At 36.5% G+C, this 22,500-nt stretch overlaps 1 long non-coding RNA gene across 1 annotated transcript in view; it reads right to left on the minus strand.

Moving 5' to 3' along the window:
- The window catches only part of LOC118763296, a 29,665-nt gene that overhangs the window by 3,794 nt on the left and 3,371 nt on the right, over positions 1 to 22,500 (minus strand). The window contains exon 2 of the long non-coding RNA XR_004999047.1: positions 5,406 to 5,416. This is a non-coding gene — a long non-coding RNA (uncharacterized LOC118763296). The remainder of the gene's footprint in view (positions 1 to 5,405; positions 5,417 to 22,500) is intronic.

Consider the following 22,500-nt stretch of genomic DNA (forward strand, 5'->3'; position numbering starts at 1 on the left):
AAGGCATTGGTCGGCTCGAGGCTATAGTAGGGGACACTTGCCCAAGGTGCCGCGCAGTGGGACTGAACCCGGAACCATGTGGTTGGCAAACAAGCTACTTACCACACAGCCACTCCTGCGCCTATTATTTATTTTTTACGAATTGAGTGGTCTGGGGTAACGGGAAATGAAGTTTTTTTGTTTTTTTTTCTCATGGACAAAAGGCATCGTCCAGTCCATGAATTGAAACCACAATCTCACGATCATGAGTCCAACATCGTCACCTCTGAGCCATGCGATTCCACGATAAAGAGAGTGAATGCGACAAAGCCATTCACCAGTACTTTGTTTGTGGAGCGACTGCTGGTATTTGTGGGTTTAGTGACATGAATTAGATTCATGTTGCATTCGAAACAGCTTGATTAAAATGAGAATATGGCATGCTATTTTTAAGAATGGTATTCTTATTTAATGGTCCAGGAGAAAACGAATCGTGAAATGATAATAAATGAGACAAAGCAAAATTTCTTCGAACTGCTATTATTACATATATAAAAAGATCATTACTTGACTGGTTCTACCAGGAAAAGTTCCATGTCTTGGTACAATTAAATGTTTCTTACTAGCAATGAAGGAAGTTCGGTTTTATTTTAATTTCACATTTTCTTTTTACGTCCTACAGTGTATTGCATGTGATACACCAATGCACCATATTTATACTTATATCATAATTGTCATTTCGGTGGGATGGGATTCTTTTCCAGTTGACCTGTACCTAACTTTTAATCAACTTTAAAAAAACATTCGAAGACAACTATTACCTTTATAAGATAAATATCGTCTCAGTCACTATAAATATTTCCTAAAACTCTATAAGAATATGCATGCCATGAAATGCTGAATCAACTTCACTATCAAGGATTATTTTTCACTAGAAAAAAGAAAAACGCGCATTGTTTAGTGACTTAAAGGCATCTAGTAAATTGTGAAAAGAATATAAAATGTTATTGGCTGCACTTTAGAATTGCAATAAGAAATCTAGTGTTTGAAGAATGCGAAATAAATGTTAATCTTAGATCTGTTTCTGACGTTAAAATGAAATGGGAAATTGCCAAGTTTACAATATTATTCCTTAATAGATACATTTATCCCACGGACTTAAATTTATTATATAAATAGATAATATTTAATGTATTTTTGTATATATGTGTATTTATAAGTACAGCCAATTTACAGAAAATAAGGTTAGGTTATTGTAATTGTTTTCCTGTTTTTTTCACACACAGATTAGGCACTATGTCTACAATTTTATATCATTTTCTTTGTAATAAAACAGAATTGAAACTATTGAACTGTTTTATGAGAAAAGGTCAACTTTAAATATCATTCAGAGCCAAATATACGTAGGATTGCTTTAAAAGATAATGTATATAGATATATACTCAGGACTGTGTGAATGTGAGTGCTCATCAGTTCAGAAAAAGATAAATGTTATCCTGTGAAAGCAACATCGAAATATTAGTGAAATTGTGACAGATATATCAAATATCAAATATAAAATAAGGTATATTGAACATTAAAGTTCAACAGTTGTACTTGAATGTTTGTATGTACGGCACAAGAAGATGTCCCAGATGTGGAAGCAGAACTTTATTATGGATCACACAACCACTTTCTAGTATGCCTGTCACAGTTCAAAGCTGAAACGTATTCAGGCCCTGTAACTGAAACCCAGTCTTTGGAGTATAGATATGCGGTTGCTATGTAAAATTGTCTGTGTGATTGTAGATCATGGAATTTGTAGCAATGTAATTTTTATGAGTTTCGGTTCATTACATGTGATGCAATTGTGTTTCCGTTTTGTCAAGAGATTATGCAGATCGACTGTTCTAGCACCTCTATTTTCGGAATCAGGCATCTAGTATTCCTAGTATTCAGTGAAAGACTATTACAAATTTCTTTTGCTTTGAAAACTTGTACAATAGAGCGTAAAAGAGAACCCCAAATCTATTATATAAAAGTCAATGTCTTTATGGGTGTTTGGGAGTTCGTGTGTTACTTATATACTCAAAAACTACTGGATCGATCCTAATAAAATTTGGAACACAAAATCCAAGCCTAGGAAGAAAGGGTAATGCCATATACTGTATACAATTTTGAGGGAGCATAAAGTGGCGGGGGAGGGAGGGCAGAACCCCTCGTGAAAATTCATATGATTGATTGATTGATTGATTCTAGTTTCAGCTCACGAGCTGTGGCCATGCTGGGGCACCGCCATTTGGTGTTGCTACATGGTTTTACTTCACGAGTGCTTTTTAGCAACTGCCATTTGGTGCATGAGAGAGTTCGATGCAGCTGCTCTCATCTGCACCTCCTGCCGTGAAGTTGGTTCATCTGGGACACCTGACAGAAGAGATCCAGTTTCATTTTAAAGACATCTGCATCCACCCCATGCAGGTCTCTTGGGTTCTTTGGGAGGATATTGAAGAGCTGTGGGCCTCTGAAGCCCAGGCTATCACAGTATCTTGTCCTACATCTTGATGGCAAATTTGGAGTCCTAGGCACCACGCAGTGGCACCCAGTCCTGGCATTTGTGTAACTCTTGATGCCAAAGTTTGGGACAAGTCTCTCCAGGATCTTCCAGATGTATATTATGGCATATCTTTCTCGCCTACGCTCCAAGGAATAGAGTCTTAATCTCTTGAGTCTTTCCCAGTAGCTTATATTCTGCACAGAGGCTATCTTCTTCCTGTAGCTACGTTGGATCGCCTCAAGTTCTGTGATCAACTTGACACTGGATGGTGACCATAGCTGAGAGCAATAGTCAAAATGACTTAGGACAAGTGTCCTCCAGAGGACCATCATGGTTTCTTGTTCTCTTGTTCTAAAGGTTCTGAGAATCCATCCGGCCAGTCGTCTACATTTCATTGCCAATTTAGCAACATGTACACGAAAGGTTGCGTCATCACTCATGTAAATACCCAGGTCACGCACTGATTGTGCCTCTGGGATTGCAATTCCTCCGGGTCCAGTGTATTCATTGGGTGTTGCATTTAGTTTTGCATGCTGATAGTATAAAGCTTGCAACTTTTCAGCATTGAACTGTATGCTATTCTTTTCAGCCCACTTGTATATTTTGTCCAGCTCACATTGCAGGCGTTTAGTGTCCTCAGGGTTCTGTATTGCCTGTGAAACTTTTGTATCATCTGCATAACTTGTGATCGTGGCTCTCTGCGTGGCTGAGAGCATGTCTGAGAAGGCCATTATGAACACTAGTGGTCCCAAAACAGTGCCCTGCGGAACACCGCTCACTATTTGCGTGTTAATGGAAGTGGCCCCATTGGCTACTACCACCTGATTTCAATCTTTCAGAAAGTCATGAAGCCATTCTCCCAGTTTTCCAACTATGCTAAGATCACGCAGTTTGTGACATATCATTCCATGATCGACTTTATCAAAGGCCTTTGCAAAGTCGAGATATATCACTTCCACATTTGAGTGATTGAGCAGTCGTTTCAGCACCCAGTCATAGTGTTGTAGGAGCTGAGTTAAGCAGCTTCTTCCTGGTCGGAAACCATGTTGGGTGTCAGGCAGCAAGTCATTTTCTTGAAGGAAGGTGATCAGTTTCCTTCTGACTATTCGTTCCATGACCTTGCTGATGTGTGAGGTCAGAGAGATAGGTCTGTAGTTCTTGGCCTCCGCTCTGCTACCTCCTTTATGAATAGGACATATTTTACCTTCCTTCAGTTTTCTTGGAAGTTTGCCAGCTGCAAGAAAGCTCTGAAAGAGGAAGTGCAGTGGTCTTGCTAGGACTCTCTTACATACTTTTAGGAGGATTGCCGGGAATCCATCGGGGCCAGTAGCTGAGTCTGTTTTCATTTCATCTATAGCCTTTATTACATCGTCTTCCTTTATATCGATGTGATCTATCATCGCTGCCTCTGATTTTATATCTGCAGTGGTAAAGAAGTCAGTTGGATTGGTGATTTGGAAATGCCCAAGGGGTGGAGTGAAAACACTCTTGAATTGCTCATTCAGTATTTCACTTACCCTCATTGGTTTTCCTGTGAGTGTGCTATCCTTTTCAAGGAGTGGCCCTCCTTCGGATTTTGATGAAATTTGAATCATAGGTATTAGAAATAAATTAAAAAAATATACTCCTAATTTCCATTTCTTTGGAGGATTCTAAGACCCCTTAATGGGGCTTAACCCCAAAATTTTAGTCATTTTTCATGGACCAAAATTACTGAATGGATCCTTATGATATCTGGAACTTAGATTCAAAGCATGTATGTTTGGTTTGAATATGAGGGACCTTAATGGGGAAGAACCCCGCCATGAAAATTCATAAATTTCCGATATTTATGAAATTTCAACCATAGGTAATTAACACAAATCAAGAAGTATTCCCAAAGTTTCCGCTTTTCATGAGGATTCTAAGATTTCCAAATTTTAGTCATTTTTTATGATCCAAAACAAGGTCAAAAGTACCGTATGGATTTTTATGAGGAGTGTCTATGTGGTAAGTAGCTTGCTTACAAGCCACATGGTTCCGGGTTCAGTCCCACTGCGTGGCACCTTGGGCAAGTGTCTCCTACTATAAGCTTGGGCCGACCAAAGCCTTGTGAGTGGATTTGGTAGAAGGAAACTGAAGGAAGCCCGTCGTATATATGTATATGTATATATGTGTGTGTTTGTGTGTCTGTGTTTGTACCCGCAACATCGTTTTGACAACCGATGCTGGTGTGTTTACGTCCCCGTAACTTAGCAGTTCGGCAAAAGAGACCGATAGAATAAGTACTAGGCTTACAAAGAATAAGTCCTGGGATCGATTTCCTTGACTAAAGGCGGTGTTCCAACATGGCCGCAGTCAAATGACTGAAACAAGTAAAAGAGAGTAAATTTGGAAATTATATTCTATGCATAAGGACGGATATAATGCAATATATTTTTGAAAGTGAGGGAGCATAAATGAGGCCATAACCCCCATGAAAATTTATATATTTTTGCTGTTGATGAAATTTTAAGCATGGATATTACACACAAATGAAGTAATATTCCTAAAATTTCATCATCATCATTGTAAGACCGTGGTCGAGACAATGGAATTTACCATGCTACGCCAGACATCACGGTCCATCATGGCATTACGGAGGTCCTGTTGCTGGATGCCTGTATCCCTGGAGATTACATCAGGGTAGGAGAGTGTGCACCCTCTGGTATTGCGAGTAAATGGCTTCCAGAGGAGAAGAGTAGAAATTACCTCTTTTTCAGCTCTACAACAATGTCCAGCAAACTGGACTCTTCTACCCTTCACAAGAGATGACACAGGTGGTAGTTTCCCATATATTTGCATTTTGGTTGGATGGCACGTCCACGAGAGATTTTGAGCTCTCATAATGAGGCGAGCGTAGGTTCCATCCAACCGCCTCTCAAGCTTCTTTGATAACGTCCAGGTTTCTGAGCCATATAGTAGAATTGGTTCGACTGTGGCTTTGAATATTTCAAGTTTGAAGTCTCTACTTAGATTTGATGACCAGATCTTATGCATGACATTACAGGCTGACCAGGCCATACCCTAAAATGTCAACTTCTTAGGAGGTTAGTAAGACCCCTTAATGGGGGACTTAAGCTCCACAATTTAGCCTTGTATCGACTTATGATTTGCGAAAGGAACTGAGTATCTACGGGATCGGCAGAATCTACAGAAGTAATGCGGATTTATTGTACCTGTAATTCAAATGTGCAGCCTCCTCACAACCCGCATCCTTCTGATTCTGATTGACGATTTGGTAAGGCGTAAACATAATTACGGAATACTCAACCACTTACAGTGTAGTTCAATGAGCAGATAGTTGGTGCAAAAATTAACGAAGATGCATTTACATTGTTTTATACTTTAGGTACATATTTTGTGTAACTATAACAGATTCTGTATACTTCTATGTATACTTAACGCATTCATATTTACGTACATTCCAACGTACCTGCGTACAATTTGAATGACTATCATATTACTTACAGATTATCCAAAAATTTCATGCGCGTTAATTAGAATCGGGTTTTTCATCGTGATAAATCATCTGAACAGCCGCTAACAGCGGAAATGGTTGTTTTACATATATGTGTCTGTGTGTGTATGTATATAACACACACGTATATGAATATAAATGCACACACACACACACGCACACACACACAGACTCACACACACACATGTATATATATACACATATATGAATATATGTGTGTGTGTGTGTGTGTGTGTGTGTGTGTATGTGTGTGTGTGTGTGTGTGTGTATACAAGCAATCTTAATCTCCAACATAGCGTGGAAGTTATGTTAGAAGACAGAATACTGTGTTACCTACCTTGAAAAGATCCTTTCAAAGTAAATAGCGTGTAAGTATGTATGTATGTTTGTATGTATGTATGTATGTATGTACGTTATTATTCAGTTTATATCAAGATTTCTTGCCAATAGAGAAAGAACCGGTTTCTAACCTAGATCCAAGGGTCTTTCATTGGAACTTCAATATCAACAACAGGGTATTTTGTTTGTATGTATTACGTATGTATGTTTTTGGTTGTGTATATATGTATATATATATGTATTTCAATATGTGTTTCAATATGTGACCGCGTGTGTATCGTTGGTGATTTTCTTTCTCCGTCTTCCATTCTTTGGACCTTTCCTTTTCCTATGTTTCTGACGAAGACCTCCGCTTGAAATGTTAAATCCTCCTTCTTTCTTTCCTTTCCCGAGCGTCCAATAACACTATACTTATATATATATATATTACCACCAGATGTACAAAAGGTACAGTCGATATATATAGCGACTAAGTGGAGTATTCAGCACTGTATTGCTAGAAATAAAGAAATAAGAGACAAGACAGCTCATAGCCACAACAACGCAAAATCATTGGTGATCTGGTTCTACCCGGTGCTCAGGGAGCTGGCCTCGCTTGTTAGTAAATAAGGCAGTGCGTTATTGTGGCTATGAGTTGTTTTGACTCCTATTTCTAGCCACACTGATGCTGAATAGCACCCATAGTCGCTTTAATGACGTACATACTTTTGCCTTTCGGTTGAAAAATTGCTAACAGGCCATGTATATATATATATATACATATATATATATATATATATATATATACATATATATATATATAATATATATATATATACACACACACATATATATATATATATATATATGTATATATATATATATATATATATATATATATATTATATATATATATATATACATATATATATATATACACACACACACACATATATATATATATGTATATATATATATATATATACATATATATATATATACACACGCACACGCACATATATATATTTCACATATATATATACATTTCACAAGGTTACAGCATTTCACAAGGCTACTGTGTTTCCAAATATACTTTGTAGGAAGTAATGTGGAACTTTTTTTTAAATTACCTTGTTTCAGAATGTACACCAAATAGAAGAATTTATAATCTATGTTGTAGATATTATTATTATTATTATTATTATTTTATATACGCACAACAGATTAAAATGTTGGGAAATAAAAATTCCTCACTTCGGGCTATAAGTAACTTTTGATGCCAAGAACCCTCATAATTATTGTAGCTATCCCAAATAACACTGTTTTCCGGAGTTATACTAAACTAGATTTTATGACTATTTCCTCTATCAATCTGTTCAAATCTTTGGGGATTGTTCCTAATGCACCTATAACTACTGGGATACATCATATCCGCACTTTCCATACTCTCTGTAATTCAATGAGTAGGTCCTGGTACTATGCTATATTTTCTATCTCTCTCATATTGACTTTCTCATCATCTGGCCTGTAAAGTCAATTATATTGCACTTTCGGTTTTCTTTGTCTACTACTACTAAATCAGGCCTTCTACATTCTATTATTCTGTCCGTCTGATTGCAAGTCCCACAACATCTTATATTTCTTACTTTCTAGTACTTTACTAGATTGATGTTCATACCACTTATCAGTATGTTCAAATCCTAGCTTTATACATAACTCCCCGAAGAATACTCTCCCTAAGTTGTCATGTCTTTTTTTGTATTCTTTCTGTCCCAGCATACTACATTCACTTATTATATGAGCAACACTTACCTCTTTTAATTTACATAACCTACATGGGGAATCTACCTGGTTTTTTTCTTTCTTGGCTTTTTATCCAGTTAGTCCTTAATGTTTGATTTTGTGCTGCTGCTAACAAACTTCCTGTCTTCCTTTATCAGCCTTCCTTTTCTGCAACCATAATTATATCTCTCTGTTACTATTTCCTATGAAGGCGGTAAGCTGGCAGAATCGTTAGCACGCTGGACGGTATGCTTAGCGGTATTTTGCCCATCGCTACGTTCTGAGTTCAAATTCCGAGGTTGATTTTGCCTTTCATCCTTTCGGGCTCGACAAATTAAGTACCAACGAAATACTGGGGTTCACGTAAACGACTCATCCCCTCCCCCCAAAATAGCTGCCCTTGTGGCAAAAATTCAAAACCGCTATTACTATTTCCAGCAACTATCTTTGGGAACCTACCAGCAAAGCATTCTATTCTCCGTCAGATAGTCTTTCATCTTTTTGCTGGTTCTTAACTTCATTTGGCTTTTTGGTTTCCCTATGTCGTACAGTGACTCTAGCCGCTCTTAAACGTTCTTCACTCTTACCTACATAAGAAGCTATATCTGCTCTAGCTAACTCTACGCAGTCATCTACTGATATTAACCTTCTTCCAGCTTCCTTTCTAGATAAGTATAATCTTGCTACGCCTGATTTTGGGTGAAGTCCTCCATTCATAATGAATTCCTTCCCAGTTTTTCTGTCCAGATTTGCTCATTCAGTTTTGATCCAATCTACAAAAGATGTTGAATATCTTAGCAACAACACTGTCCGAGTATTTACAACATTCATTAGATTCGGACCATTTATCTTTGATTCCATTAGCTTCCTGACTCTTCTTATCTACTCCGCAATATTCGTTTCTATTTCAACAGTTAGAATTCTGTCAGATTCTAGTACTCCTAGATACTTACTACTACTACTACTACTACTACTACTACTACTACTACTACTACTACTACTAAGGCGGTGAGGTGGCAGAATCGTTGGCACGCTTCGCGGTATTTCCTCCATCTCATGTTCTGAGTTCAAATCGCGCCGAGATCAACTTTGTTTTCCATCCTGCCGGAGTCGATAAAATGGATACCAGTTGAAAACTGGGGTCGATGTAATCTACTAATCCCCTTCCACCAAACTGCTACCATTGTGGCAAAATTTGCACTATTATTATTATTATTATTATTATTATTATTATGATTGAGTGAGAGAGCAGTGCATGCCATCAAAGTGACACTGGGGTAAAATATGCGAAGCCCAGTATACCCATCTTGACTACCCGTCTGATAAGGGTACATCAGGCACATGCATCACAACCATATGTGCGCGACATGGTGATTTCATATCAAGATAAACAGCACATGACCTTGCAGGTGGGGGCCCAGTTAGAATTTCTTTCTCGGCAAAGGAAATATTGGAGGTTTGGCGAGGACAGGGGGTAACTCTGGAACTGAATGTTTGAGGGTAATGGTAGGTATAAACTAGTGGCATGTATGTGTGCGTAGCAGTGACACTGATATAAAAGAGAAACTGGAAATTTCCTGAGTGTGTGCAGTGTAAAGCCGGATGCAAATAAGGTAGTAAGTGTAAAAATTTTCTCCAAGGGATTATTAGTTACAGAGGAGCTGCAGTTGAGATGTGCGAATGGAATAGATCAAGGCGGAACTGTTTGAGCCTAATCGCTTTTAGTCATTCTCACATAGCCATTATGCAGTTCTCAAAAAATATTTACGTATACTACATGATATGAAATCGCCAAATCGATGTGCGTTTTACTGAAACAGAATTCTCTCTCTCTTCCTTTTCATCTTCTTTTCTCTTTATCTGTTAGTATTTCTATCTCACCGACATTCTCTTAGACACTCACACATAAATACAAACAAATGAGAAACACACACACAAGCACACACACTCAAGCACACAGATTATTTATTACCAGAAAGTATTCATTTCCATAATATTCCACATAAGCATGTTAAAATCAGATTCAAATGCGTTCTAACGTGTTATGCAACTCTGATAGATATCTACGCTGTAACGAAGAGTAGATTTCTCGACAGTTTTACTGTAAGGTTTCTATGTTAAAAGAAGGATTTAATGCGATAATATGCATACATACATACACATATACATATATACATATGTATATATATATACATACATACACATATACATATATACATATGTATATATATATACATACATATATATTTATATATATATATGTATATATATATACATACATACATACATATATATGTATATATATGTGTATATATATATATGTATATATATATATATATATATATATATATATATATATATATATATATATATATATATATATATATTATATATATATATATATATATATATATATATATATATATATATAATATATATATATATATATATATATATATATCGGAATAATGGAGGCTGGAAGTTCAGAATCGTAAATGTGGAGTTACAATTATGATGGTCAGTCATGCGATGATATTGCTTCTCAGGTGAAGAAAATTTGAAATGTGAAGACTGAATGGTGTTCTTCATAGGCGATTACTGCACAGTTGAAGAGTTGTAAAATTTGATTAGCAAGTGATAATGTTGATTCGAGTTGCTTCAGTGTTTATCTAAACATCAGGCTTGTAACAACTGAGAGCTTTCGAGATGTCTAGACAGCTAAGCTGACTGTAATCTCTTGAAGATTCGTTAGCTTCATTCCAAATAATTTAGTAGAAAACACACACACACACACATGCACACATACACACACACTCACGAGCGCTCACACACATGTACATGCAAGCAAGCACGCACTCGAATGCACACACGCACGCACATGCACGTGTACACTTATACGTGTCTTGGTGTTTATGTCTGTTGCTTTTGTTTATACTTTTTCTTGATTCCTTCTACAAATATGCACAAAATGCGCGTTTGTAAGTTTCTGTCAGTATTTGTAGTACGTTTTATCTATATCTGTTTTACAAAGAAATAGTAAATAGTTATTTGATTTCTATTTGTATATTTTCTCTACAATTACTTTTTTTTTACATTCTAAACTGCATTTGGTGAACACTAACCTACTTGGTCACATGTTCCTTACCTCGAGAGTGACGAGTGATTGTCTGTGAAACTGAGTGCAAAAGAGTTACTAGACTTTGTATTCGTATTCGAAAACGCCGGGGATTTTTTCCTTACTTTTCTCTTTTGGAGGGGCGTTTCACCGATATTCTTCAAATTTGTACACCTTCATCGAAAGTTCAAGTTACCAAATTCCACTGCCAGAACATTGATTAATCTGAAGCTATGACTGATAATACTTGTCTAAGTTGTCGCACAGTGGGATTGAACCGGGTTACCAAGCGATCGACTTAGCAACACAATTAGGCACTGTTCAGCAGCCTTTAGAATTGCACAAATAACTATGTTGATTCGTTATTTTTTTCAATTATCCAAAGGCTTACCAAATCACTAGTTCAATTCATCGAAATACTTTGCTTAGATTGTTGGGTTTTTTTTTTATATATTTGGAGATAATTCACACAGGCGCAGGAGTGGCTGGGTGGTAAGTAGCTTGCTTACCAACCACATGGTTCCGGGTTCAGTCCCATTGCGTGGCATCTTGGGCAAGTGTCTTCTACTATAGCGTCGGGCCGACCAAAGCCTTGTGAGTGGATTTGGTAGACGGAAACTGAAAAGAACCTGTCGTATATATATATATATATATATATATATATATGTGTGTGTGTGTGTGTGTGTGTATATGTTTGTGTGTCTGTGTTTGTCCCCCTAGCATTGCTTGACAACCGATGCTGGCGTGTTTACGTCCCCGTCACTTAGCGGTTCGGCAAAAGAGACCGATAGAATAAGTACTGGGCTTACAAAGAATAAGTCCCGGGGTCAATTTGCCCGACTAAAGGCGGTGCTCCAGCATGGCCGCAGTCAAATGACTGAAACAAGTAAAAGAGTAAAGAGAGAGAGTATCTGTTATATCAATTAATACATTTGAGATTAACTATTAATATTAAAAGAAATAAACAACTAAGAAAATAATGACTATATGAAGAATTTTTTAAAGCTTTATATGGTTTTACCTAAATGCACAATTCTGATTAAACATGTCTGAATAGATCATATATTTAAATAATTAAGTAAAAACTACTGTTGCTGTAAGTGGCTTCTTAACTCTGTGGCCACAGATGTAAAAGTGATTCCAGCGTTGGTAACTCTTCCGGATTCTAATAGGTTTTGATGTACTTTATACATTGCAAGTTAGATTAGCAGAAAAGCGATAGTTGCAATGGCTACTGGGTAAAGATTTTTGCTTACAATCTTGCTATTATATTCCCAATTTATTGGTAAAGCAGCGGAAAATTCACGATTTTATCTCGTTCCAGAAATTATGTATAATCAAAGTAAGAATATTAAAACCTTGAAATATTTTGGTAAAAATCAGGAACAAAATGATAATATTATGACTGTATATTGTACCAATATACTGTCACAAAATTGATACTAGTGTGGTGAGACGTATTTTGGAAAGAAGTATGATGGTTACATATTGGTTCTGTAATCTAAGTATTGAACTGCGATATTAATATATCTTACTGAATTTCCTCAGATTGCAGATAATATTCTTGCCAATACGAAAAACAATAAAAGAGAACAATTGGATGAAATATAGAAGCAGGTTGCTTTCCTTTGAATTATGTATAAATTCTGCACCAGCTGTCTCCTGTCACTATGAAATCTTTCAACGTATTTGGAGTCCAATAACGAGGTAGAAATCATAGAATTAGTCTTAAATACTGCAAGCCATTTTACCTGACGCTCTAACGATTCTGACAATCCACAAAATTTCCATTATTTAGCTGTCTATTCTAAGGTGGCTGTTGTTGTTCCTATTATTGTTGTCGTTGTGGTGTCGACATCATTGTTGTTGGTGGTGGTGTCATTGTTTAGCTTTGGTTATTTAGAGTTCTGATAGATAGCATTCCAGCCGTAGCTATCCCATCTTTATTCAGGCATAATCTATCTAAACTTACATTATCTAACGTATCCTTCTCCTTTTAAGATACTAGAACGTTGTTTGAAGGACATTTTCTAAGCATTTTACGAAGGCCACCTTGTTGGCTTGGTCATTCTAAGGTAATACGACGCCATAAGAACATGCTAAAAGAGGAATAGCTTAATTTTGGAATCAGCTTTTTAAAATAGTTTCATATCTTGTTTTCAACGTTTTAACTTTTATCATAGCTCAATAAAAACAAAATTTCTGACTCATATACAACTGATGAAATAACTACATCGAGTGAATGTCATAACAGTTTTTGTCCATACTATTGAACGAATAACAAATTTTTTGCTATTTTTACCTGAAACATGCCATTTTAACTGGAGTCTCTTATTCTGTATTCCTTTATAAAAAATATTCCAGGAAAATCAATTTCATTATTTCTATTTTTTTAAGAAAAAAATTCGCCTTCGGTTTTTATAAAATAAGCCCGGTGGATATACGCAAAATTCTATGGCATTAAGGTGTACTATAATAACATATAATCTCATTATCGACGATATATACCTGGCATTTGTTTTGCCAGTGATATATTTTATTTCTGTTAAAATAGTTTCTTTACTTCCAGTGCTTGGTAAAGGAACTCAAAATGCAACAGATCCACCTTCGCGATCCTCTAAGCAGTTGTTCTAATAATAACTAAATCTCTCACAAAAAAACAATATGCAGTCTTAAAAAAGATATATTTTGGATAATGTAATTCTACGTACACAGCACTTTTTAAAAAGTGAAACTGTACGACTAGAACGTTCTTTGACTGTAATCCTTATCTAAACAAATCCATCAGTACCAAAAAAATTGTCGAAGTTATCGAGAATATAATGTGGATTTTCTTTGAGATGTATTAGAAGTACGTCACAAAATTCATGAAACTTGACAACAGTCTATCGAAACAGGAAACAATCGTTGACAGCGGGTCAGCAGCGAACAAGGCAATAGAATAAGTAAGCAGAAATTAAGCAATAATTGGTGAAGTGGTCTGTCCGCTAGAGTGAAGTGTTTAATTGATGTGGTTGTTGTTACTGTTGTTTAGCATTAAATCAACCTTGATGAAGCCAAACCTTCATAAAAGGAGGTCCATTCTTTACTATCTTGTGGCGAGATGTCACAGCCTAGATACTCTATCTGAAAAAAGTAAGTTGCTCACAGCTGGAACATCATTCCTCCAGAGCTTACTCGGAGTTGATCTGAAGCTAAATAACAGCAACAGCAAGCTGAAGTTTTGGAATACGGTTTTGACCAATCTGCATGCAGCTTAAACGTTTTCCTGACTAAACTCAAACAGCCTAGATAGCGTAGCCCTCAGTTGAAATAATTGTTTCTCAATTGTATTGTCGCTTAAATATTAATCTTTCATAGATCTTGTTGGTTAGTTGTCCGTTACATAATTGCCCCTGAATAAATGAAATGAATGTTGGTTTAGCTCTACGGAACCTTATTAAGTCAGCATAAAAAAGCATATACACTGTTTATTCACACACTTTATAATTTCTATCACGATTTCAAATTTCTAATACAATTTTTATTACATGCTCACTTAAATTTTCAGCATAACTACTAAAGCAGTTTAGTGCATTAAGCAAAATCGTTTTCGATTAAAATTATACAAGATCAGTTTGTAACCAAAGCTGTGCAATTATTCATAACTTCCATTATTTTCCTAGCATGGGGTATGTCTAAAGACGACTTCAATTTTTAAAGAGATTTACAAAATAAACATGTAAAATAAACAATTAGTTTGATATATTAGATTTTAAAAAACAATACGCCATCAAGGAACAGGTTTAAAGTACAAATTATCTGAAAATCAATATAATGTGACACAAAATCTCAATTTCGCAAGTCAGTTTATAAGATATTGTTTGTATATCAACAATGGTTTTGCAAATGTATGAGATTTTATTGAAAAGGGAAAAATATACATTATACTCTCTAAAAGTTCAAAGTAACGTATCCACTAAATATAATCGTATCGGTGTAATATCACAGTAAATATATTTGAAAGCGAATCTGGTTTTATATTACTGAGTCATTGAAGATTAGTTTACACGACAACGCTTGTGAGCAAAGGATGCACAAACCTTTGGGATTTTATTTTACAGGCTTTAGTCTCAAAAGTTTTTTCAGGTTTTTCACTGATGAATTTTCGCAGCTTGTATCTCTATGATATATAATTAATTTGATACTTAATTTGATATAATTAATGTTTCCAATCATTGATGAATTGTTTATTTTCTAGTTTCATATATAATATATAAACGTTAATTGTTTATTTTTTTTATTTTACAGCTTTGATAATGATTGCTGAAAAAATTGCAATTAGAGCTATTTTACACTACCAGTGGGGAAAAAAAGGACAGTGCAAAGGCAACGACAGAAGAAATTAGCGATATGGAAGGCCCAGAAACTATCAAGGAACATGTAACGCAAAACTGATTTAGACGTTTCAAGGAAGGTGACACCGGCCACAAAAAGAGATCACGTTCAGGCAGACTTTTTGTTGTGGAAGATGCAGTCTTGCTTTAAATGGTTGAATAATAGCTGAATGCAAGCACTTGCACAATTGTCGGCAGAACTTTGTCCATCACACAGTGCCATCAGTCGATACCTCCATAAGCTCAGCCTTGTGAATTGACGCTGTTGAGAAACTCCTGATGACCTGCTAATTACCAGACTCAAGGATGTGTGAAAATTTTCAAACAACTGTTGGCAAATCCTCGAGATGCCCTTTTTTGGTATCGAATTGAAGCTGGAGATGAAAAATATATCTATTTTCGTAATCCTAATAAGGGAAATCAGTTGCTTCGTTCTGGCCAGGTTGTTAAACAATGTCGATTTGAACAGGTCATGTTGTTGTCTGATGTAATCTCGAGGGATGTTGTATTTTAAGCTTTTTTCCAGATATCATGCTGTGAACGCTAACCTTTATGCTCAACAACTACTTCGGGTGTATGATGCCTTGAAAGACCGCTACTCAGTATTGGTTAATCGAAAACGTGCTCTCCTACAGCATGACAATACTCCAGCACAAACTGCCAATGTGACCAAGCGCAAATCTAAGGGACTTGAGGGGCTAAAAATGCTACCTCATTCTGCCTACAGTTTAAACCTTGCACTATCAGATTACTACTTTTTCCAAGCCATGGCTCATTTCCTGTACGGGCAGAGGATCAACAATGTGGACAAAGTGGAAAATGGGCGCTGAAATTCCTTTTGCTTTTCAACCAATTAAATGATATAAGTGTGGAATTGAGACTCTGATACAACGATGGCAACAGACAATAGAGTATGATGGGATATATTTTGATGTATAAATGCTTTTGGTATGTAATTTGTTTGGCCTATTAATTAAAGCTTGAAATACGAAAACCCTGGTACTTTAAAACAGTTACCCAATCGTGATAAATGTCACTAAACCGTTATACTGTAAAAAAATATACGTTCAGGTTGCTCTTGGGAATAATATAGCGTATCCATTTTTTTACGTGTTCCTTGGGATACAGGGAATGGTTGCTCTAGCTGCAAAATTCTTAAGTGCAATATATCAAAAGACACAAAGTAAACTACCAGTAATAAGTTTTAAAATACGCGTTTTCGTCTCTAGACTTGCCTTGCCCCGAACATTGGCAGCCCACATTTACGCCACTAACATGGTGAGTTGAAAAACTTGTATCATTTGAGTTTGTAAAGGGAACTGGTTGCTTCTTTACACTTTTGGGGTGCAACTTGGGTGCAACACAATTTCCTTTCTTTTTGTTTCTAGAAACTACCAGTCGGTAACAAAACGCAACTTTAAAAATATATATGATTCTTTATTCTCTTATTCACAAATGAAGCACGTTGGTATATTGGTATCTACTTAGTTCAACACAGCAAGGCTGAATTCTAACGTTTCTAAGCTTCTTACAACAAATTCAGCTGCAACAGAGCAGGTCAAATCCTAAGCGTCTAGGACAGGAGAATAGGCTGATCACATGTTTAAAAATACGTCCTTTCCCTTCAATAGCCGTGTTTCAAGTCAATGACGCTATTAAGGAATGCGATAGAATTTCTTCCCCAGTCTCTAGCGCATGTGCATGATGGAACTTCCTTCTGCCTTTCCAGAAGGTTCCAGAAGGTTCCAGAAGGTTCCAACTTCGCACACGCACACTGAAGAATGACGTTCCGCACACACACACTGAAGAATACGTTCCGCACACGCACACTGAAGAATGACGTTGCGTGTGCGCACACTGGAATATGACGTCACTACAAGTTCATCCTTCTAATTATTAGGTTTACTTTCTCATACTTTGTTTAAAAGAAAACGTGCAATGGAAATAACTCTAAGAAATCAATTAACTGAAGTTTTGAAAAAACTAATAAAGTCATTAAGTGAAAACAACATATAGTGGTACATATTATGTTCTTTGGACTCGCGGTCGTAGGATCGCAGTTTCGATTCCCAGACCAGGCGTTGTGTGTGTTTATTGAGCGAAAACACCTAAAAGCTCCACGAGGCTCCGGCAGGGGGTGGTGATCCCTGCTGTACTCTTTCACCACTCTTTCTCCCACTCTTTCCTCTGTTGGCCTGCTCGCTTAGCCAGCGGGGTGGCGTCATTCGAAGGCTAAAACAATGCGAACGCATTGTGACCAGCGATGTGTAGCAACATCTGATGGTCTGGTCGGTCACGTGATCACGTGATTATGTTCTTAGATTAATATCCTGAAGTTTAAACTAAGGAACGGAACATTTTCAAAAAGTAAGATAAGTTGGTTACTTGCTTTGTGTTTGCAAAAATATATATTACCATTTGTGAGGAAATGAAGTCTCGGTTGTTGGTTAAGGTTTAGTTTTAGAATTAGCCTTATAATTAACGGCTAGCGCGTAGGGTTGAAGATAAGAATTTTTGGTTGAATGTAGGGTGAAGATTTTTGGTTAGTCTTAGTGCTGATGGATAAATTTAGGCTTAGCTTTAGAATGAGATTTAGAGTTTAGAATTATGGTTTCGGTTACGTTAAAGACATTTCATGATTCTGCATTGCTATTTTAAATTTTCTGTTTCAAACGGAGGTTTAGTTGCTATTTCGTAACTTTCAATTATTTTAAATGTTGGATGTGATATATGTTGTATGTTTTTCTAAGTTCCCGTCATTTTAAAAGCGTTCTATTGTGACCATTTTGTCTGCTTTCGGCATATTTACAGTTTAATGCTCTTTCAGTATCAGGAGTGGCTGTGTGGTAAGTAGCTTGCTTACCAACCACATGGTTCCGGGTTCAGTCCCACTGCGTGGCATCTTGGGCAAGTGTCTTCTGCTATAGCCCCGGGCCGACCAATGCCTTGTGAGTGGATTTGGTAGACGGAAACTGAAAGAAGCCTGTCGTATATATGTATACATATTTGTGTGTGTGTATGTTTGTGTATCTGTGTTTGTCCCCCGAGCATCGCTTGACAATCGATGCTGGTGTGTTTACGTCCCCATCACTTAGCGGTTCGGCAAAAGAGACCGATAGAATAATTACTGGGCTTACAAAGAATAAGTCCCGGGGTCGATTTGCTCGACTAAAGGCGATGCTCCAGCATGGCCGCAGTCAAATGACTGAAACAAGTAAAAGAGTAAAGAGTAAAAGAGTATATATTTGTATGTACAACAGGGATCGACCAACTAATTTTTCCCTTTGAAAATTATCTGCTCCGGAGTTTAAACTTCGTGTTATTCGCCAAAACTAAGGGAGGCTAATAGAGAAACAAAGAGAAATAGAGGTTCCGGTTTGTAATATGAACAACATGGCCGATGGAAATGCCCTGGGGAGCCTTCTGCATACTATATAGCAATAAAGTAAGAGAAGGAATTATGTAAGTAATATAGTGAGTTGCAATACTTTGAACGATCCAGATTATCCATAACATTAGTAGACAAAAATTCTATCTTAGGGTGTTTAAAATCTAAAAGAATAAGCAGGGAGATAACTTCACTAAAACCAGTTATCCCAGTACATAGAGAAATAAAAAGGCGATACTATTACATAGTTCTTGGCATCATGTTGATGTCACCACAACGGTAATGATATTAGTATATTTTGAGTTACTAAATATACAGTATTAGAAGTTGCCATTAGAAAAATCTGACAGCAAGGTTTTTCGATATTAGGCAATGAGAGCTATAAGAAAATAAGTGAGCGTGATATATATATATATATATATATATATATATGGGGGAGAGAGAGAGAGAGAGAGAGAAGTGAGTGTGTGAGTGAGTGAAACAGGTACATTGCTTGAAAGGGATGTAATGTTAAGCAAAATGAACACGGTGCGGCCCATTGTAGTGATTGATAGCGAAAGCTTTTAAGCAACAAACATCTGTTACATATGAATAAAGTGATACAAAAATGGATGAATTAAGAAAGTGTGTTCGAGTCAAGAAACAGAAACATAAACTAAAACATACTTTCCTGTTCCTTGCGAAACGAAAGACATTTTTACCACTTTGGCACATAAAGTAATTGAATCAATTCTTATACACAAAAATGCTATTGATTGTCCCCAATACGATATTGTTTCTATCCAATTTCTCTGTTAGATTTATTACCTTTTACCATGTATATTTAGAAGTTTTCAGCCCCGTGTTTGAGAGAAAACATCCAATTATTATAAACACAAAACAGCACGTGTCATATATATATATATATATATATATATATGTATATATATAAACTACATATATAGAGACAGACATACTGACAGAGGCAGGGCAATAGGTTGATATATACATATATATATATATATATATATATTATATATATTATATATATTATATATATATATATATTATATATTATATATATATATATATATGTGTGTGTGTGTGGTGTGTGTGTGTGTGTGTGTGTGTATACATATATATAGATATTCATATAAATATGCACAAATTCGTTTGAATATGCATACAAAAGAGTTGCAAACGTAGATATAACTGCAAGTTGTGGTTCTTATTGCGTACTAAACTTCTAGAATATCGTACATGTTTTGACAGTGGCTTTGACAGTTTGTAGCTGTAAGCTTTTACTTATGCATGCTTTTCCTTCTGGCTATGTGAAACTCGGGTTTTTAAGATTGGTCTTGATGTAGTTAGACAAATAATGAAGTGCTCCAATGATTATTCGTAGAAACATTGAGTCCAGATGGACTAACTGCAAATTTCTCATCCCTTTTATTTTTCACCATTATTTAGCCCCATGTTGACATTTTGGCAAGTGATTTAAATTACTGGGCATAGGGTTCTTTTTTTAATATCCTAAATCATTATTCCTTTTCTCCTATGCTTACGATTTATTGGAATCTTGATTAGAACACTCCTCAAGTATTTTTTCATATTATGTGTGACTATCTCGTCACATCTCTGTAGTTGTTCACACTTGTCTCCTTAACATTATCCTTTCGGTAGATTTCGTTGTATAATGTTCTAGCCACTTCATTGTGTCTCAAAGTTAGGTTATGCCATGATAATATTTTCGGACAGCTACATATAATGTGGGTGACATCTTCATCGTATCTAGGTGGATTATCCTCATCCCGACCAGTTTTCTTCACCAGTTATTTTGATGTTATTTCCTGCTTCTCTGTTGCAAATGCATATCTTTCAAAATGACATCTAATATCTTGGCTGTTCATCTAGGAAAGACAACTCTGGTGATCAGTGATGTAACTTTGAATCTTTCTGAAGATAGTCATGCATGCCCTTGTGCTATGTATATATCTTCTTTTACAAAGTTGCAGTTGGATTGAGCAACTTTGCTGCGCTTACATCTCTTATCATCAGACAAAGAATACATTCTGAGATATGTTTCTAGCTTTTATGATACTTCTAGCTTCATGAATTGCTACATGGGCAGATTTCGACATTCGGTAGTTAATATATATTTATTTCACTACTGCCCACAAGGGGCTAAACACAGAGGGACAAACGGATTATGTCGATTACATCGACCCCAGGGCGTAACTGGTACTTAATTTATCGACCCCGAAAGGATGAAAGGCAAAGTCGACCTCGGCGGAATTTGAACTCAGAACGTAACAGCAGACGAAATACGGCTACGCATTTCGCCCGGCGTGCTAACGTTTCTGCCAGCTCGCCGCCTTGTTAATAGATATTGTCGAACGTATATGAGTTGACGTTAAGATGCTTCCATAGAAGTTTAGCTACTACCGTTTTGTTTCAGTTTTAAGATAATGTGGAAATTTCTGGCATGGGTCCTGTTAATGTGGAAACTTCTGGTATGGGTCATAAATTTTCGGGTTTTAACATCAGTAGCCTGGTTATCTTCTAGTGTCCAATCAAATAGCTTAAATTTTTATGAGAGAACAGCAAACACATAGAAGTAGTTGAATTAATGTATGCAGAAGGTTTATTAAATCATATTTCCCTTATCCTGGCGTTATATTCCCCGGTTGCATATTGCTTATTACAGGCTGCATCACGGGAAATATTTTCGTTCATAACTAAGTGCACGTAACAGTCTTCATTTTAAATCTGAAAAATAGAAAGGCTACTTGATACAAACGTTACTAGATACTTTATACTTTGATACTTTGATAGGTTTCGGCCATTATTGGCCCAGGCCATGTCTAACTTAATAGCACCACCTGGTGAAGTCTTTCAAGTCAATTTGGGCACTATGGCCCACTCAAGTAGAGAGTTATTGTTTACAGAGACATATCCGGGTGTAGGAGGTTTATCCGGGATTTCTTGAAGGAATCTGTCCAAAGACTTCTTGAACCCTATAGGGTCTGTTTCTGGTGTAATGTTAAAGAGAGCGGGGCCAATTGAGGTGAAATAAGTGTGGCGTATTGTTGTTATGAGATGAGAGTGCGATTTTTGTTGTGGGCGGATGGCACGGGGCCTAAGCCTTGGATGTACCTTAAAGGTGATGCCAACATCATTTGGGCAATGCTGATGGAATATTTTCCACATCATGCAGATGATGTAGCGCTCACGGCGACGTTGGAGTGAATAAAGTTCTGTCTTGTTTAACAAATATGAAAGAAAATTTATCTATGTCTCTGTATCCTAACTAGACCAAGATCTTTATTTCATGCTAGTCATATTCTTGGCATATGTTTCCTGATTGTTCACAAAGAAGTAATACGTTAGGTAGATGTTCGTCTTCCTCTTAGTTTTCTTTTAAAACAAGGACTCTTTTTACTCTTTTACTTGTTTCAGTCATTTGACTGCGGCCATGCTGGAGCACCGCCTTTAGTCGAGCAAATCGACCCCGGGACTTATTCTTTGTAA

The sequence above is a fragment of the Octopus sinensis genome, linkage group LG4 (genome assembly GCF_006345805.1).
Source record: "Octopus sinensis linkage group LG4, ASM634580v1, whole genome shotgun sequence".
NCBI lineage: Eukaryota > Metazoa > Mollusca > Cephalopoda > Octopoda > Octopodidae > Octopus > Octopus sinensis.